This window comes from Dipodomys merriami, unplaced genomic scaffold, assembly GCF_024711535.1.
Source record: "Dipodomys merriami isolate MVZ:Mamm:240054 unplaced genomic scaffold, mDipMer1.0.p SCAF_3, whole genome shotgun sequence".
NCBI classification, from domain to species: Eukaryota; Metazoa; Chordata; class Mammalia; order Rodentia; family Heteromyidae; genus Dipodomys; species Dipodomys merriami.
The window spans coordinates 92797801-92801459 of record NW_027204492.1 but is presented as its reverse complement, the minus strand read 5'-3'; positions in this window follow the sequence as shown (position 1 = coordinate 92801459).

Below are 3659 nucleotides of genomic sequence, written 5' to 3'. Positions count from 1 at the left end.
ATATATGTGTTGAATTTGTAAAGAAATGGATCCATTTTCATTTTACCTTCTTACCGGCAATGTACAAGTGATCCAAGTCTCTTACACTCTCACCAGCATGGCTTGATGGCATTATTTTCAATGTGTAGCCATTCCAATATGTGTATAGTGATACCTTATTGTGGTCTGTTAAAAATTTTTAAAATTATTATTAATTTTACACAACAGTGACTTTCATTATTTCTGTGGTTTTAGTTAGCTTATGTTTCACTGATGGCTAACCATGCTCAACATCTTTTCATGTGTCTGTTTGCCATCTGAGTGACTTCTTCAGTGAAGTATCTCAGCATGACTTTTGATTATTTTTAATTAAATTGTCTTGCACTACTGGTTTTGAGAGCTTTTAAAAAATATATTCCATGTGGTAGTCTTTTGTTAAATATGTCCTTTGGCTGGGCACTGGTGGGCACGCCTACAATCCTAGCTACTCAGGAATCTAAGATCTGAGAATCACAGTTCAAAGCCAGACTGTTCTGACAAATGTGAGAGGCTCTTATCTCCAATTAATCATCAGCATTGAGTCAATAATGCTAAGAAACTATGTCCAAGCCCTGATTTCAAGTTCTAGTACTAGCACGCTCACACAAAAGACTTTGCAAATATTTTCTCCCAGGCGGTAGCTTGTCTTTTTATTTCCTAGGCTTTATCACACAGATTTTCACAGAATAAAGTCTTCTAATTCTGATAAAGTAGTATTTATGAGTTTTTCTTTTTATTTCTTACACTTTGGATGTGGAAGTCTGAGCACTCTGTCTCACTCTACCTCCAATAAAAAGCTGGATATCCCAGGTGCTGGTGGCTCACGCCTGTAATCCTAGCTACTCAGGAGGCTGAGATCTGAGGATCAGGCTTTGAAGCCAGTCTGGGCAGGGAAGTCTGTGAGATTCTTATCTCCAGTTAACCACTCAAACATTGGAAGTGGCACTGTTGCTCAAAGTGGTAGAGCACTAGCTTTGAGCAAAAGAACTCAGGGACAGTGCCCAGACCCTGAATTCAAGCCCCATAACTGACCAAAGAAAAAGCTAGATGTTAAAGCACACGGTTGTTATCTCAGATACTCAGGAAGTATAGGTAGGAGGACTGTGATCTGAGGCCACCCTAGGCAATAGACCTTAATTGAATAGTAACTAAAGCACAAAAGGGCTGGTGGAGTGGTTTAGGTGGTAGAGCACTTGTCTAGCAAGTACAGGGCCTTAAGTTCAAACCCCAGTACCACGAAAGGAAAAAAAAAACAAAACAAATTTAAACTTGCGAGCTTTTGGCAGAGACCATTTTCTATGTAGTCTTGGAAAGAAAGTCAGAAGAAAATGGAGTAGAACAGGCCTGGGAAGTTGGCTCAGTGGTAGAACGCTTGCCTTGCATGCTCGAGGCCCTGGGTTCGATTCCTCAGCACCACATAAGAAAAAAGCCAGGAGTGGCGCTGTAGCTCAAGTGGTAGAGTGCTAGCCTTGAGCTGAAGAGCTGAGGGACAGTGCCCAGGCCCAGAGTTCAGGCCCCATGACCGGACCCCCCCCCAAAAAAAAAAAAAAAAAAAGAATCTCACAGACTTTCCTGCCCGGGCTGTCTTTGAATTGCAATCCTCAGATCTCAGCCTCCTGAGTAGCTAGGATTATAGGCATGAGCCACTGATGCCTGGCTTTGGTGCACAAGCACATGCACATGTGTGTGTGTGTGTATGGGGGGGGCGTTGGTTAGTTGTGGGGCTTGAAGTCTGAGGCCTGGGCATTGTCCCTAAGTGCTTGTGCTCAAGGCTAGTGCTTTACCACTTTGAGCCACAGCTCCATTTCCAGTTTTCTGGTAGTTAATTGGAGATAAGAGTCTCCCAGACTTTCCTGCCCAGGCTGGCTTTGAATGGTGATCCTCAGATCTCAGCTTCCTGAGTAGCTAGGATTACAGATGTGAGCAACCAGTGCCTGGCCTTGGGCTTTGATTTTGAAACAATGATTTTGGGGGTTTTTTGGAGGGGGAGCCTGGGATGGCCTCAAACCTCAATCCTCCTATTTCTATCTCCTGGGAAGCTCAAGGAGATGTTTTAGAATATGTCTCATGCCCCAGTTGAAGCCCCTCAATGGTTTCCTATTACTTTTTGGATCAAGACCAGAAGATTTGCACAAGCTTTAGGCCTCCATGTGATGCATCCCTGCTCCACCTCTTCATCTCCCCTTCTCTGCGTTTCATATTTGCCATGTTCTATCTTACCCCATTCTACTCCCACTCCTCTAACACTCTTTTTTTTTAAATTTTTTTATTGTAAAGATACTATACAGAGGGTTACAGTTACATGAGTGAGGTAATGAGTACACTTCCTCTTGAACATTGTTACCCCCTCCATTCCTCTAACACTCTTTTATTTCCCTTTCATTGTGTTCATACCTACTCCTACTCCTCCATCAGCCCAAGCATCACCTCTTCAAACAGGCTCTCCCTGATCCCTCTAGTTTGGCTCCCAGAACTATGTATTTAATATTGTTTATACGATTTCTTGATTAATATTGGTCACCGCTCATGCCCCAATTCCAGCTCACTGAAATGTCATCTTTAGATGACATTGCATGCAAGCTCAGAATCTGGCACATTCTAGGGTACTTGGTACCTATGTATTAAACTAACAACTTGCTAAACCAAGTGTTGAGCTTGAATGACTTTAGAGGTCATGTTAGCTCTGACATTCTAGGCTCCCTTTTCTGGGTGTGCTTGTAGGACAGAAGGTTGATGAGGAAAGCAGCAAACTGTGGTAAATGAGCAGCCTCCACTTGCTTAGAACTCAAAGAACCCTCTTCCTAGTACAAAGGCCCTGTTAAGAACAATGTGGCAGGTGCCTGCACTTAACTGGCCAGACAATTCTCAAGGAATGCTTGACATAGACCAGGGAATTGAGTGCCAGAAATCCTAGGATGGAGAGCTTTGGCAAGGAGATTCCCTGATTTGGTGGGCTGAGCTGAGAGAGAAATGGCTTAAAATGCTACTGATGAATTACCAAGATGGTACTCAGCCATTTCAGCATTGTACTTTTGCTCTTTTCAACTTGTAACCCCCTGCCCCTTTGCGAAAGACTCCAAAGTGACATGTCTTGAAATCTGCTCAGATATTTGGCTTGGCTAATGCCTAGATAGATAGATAGATCTTAGTATATAGTATATATGTAGGTATCTAGATATATCATCTAGATATATTTATATATATTATATAAGTATATAATATATATTATATATTTATATATAATATTTATGTATGTTAAGATATCTAGTATATATATATATCTAGTATATATCTAGATATCTAGACATATCATTTAGATGCCTTCATATATAGTAATAGAAGATATTAGGAAGGCAGTAGGGACAAGATTATATTCTAGTTCTTGTCTTGTTCAACTCTCTTACTATAGCTTCTGTGATTTCTTTTCCCTTTCTAAAGATGGATGATTTGGGTTCCATCCAAGGGCAGAGCTTTTCTTCAATCCTTATCCCACGATAAGGATAAACTCTCACTCAAAGTCAAGCAATACTCTCAAGCATAGGCACCAAGCATACAGCTATAGCTACTGGCAGATTCTTCTGAAGCTCAGAAAGGAATGCTTAGATGAGGGGCCTGAACTATTTCATCTTTAGAAAGGGGTG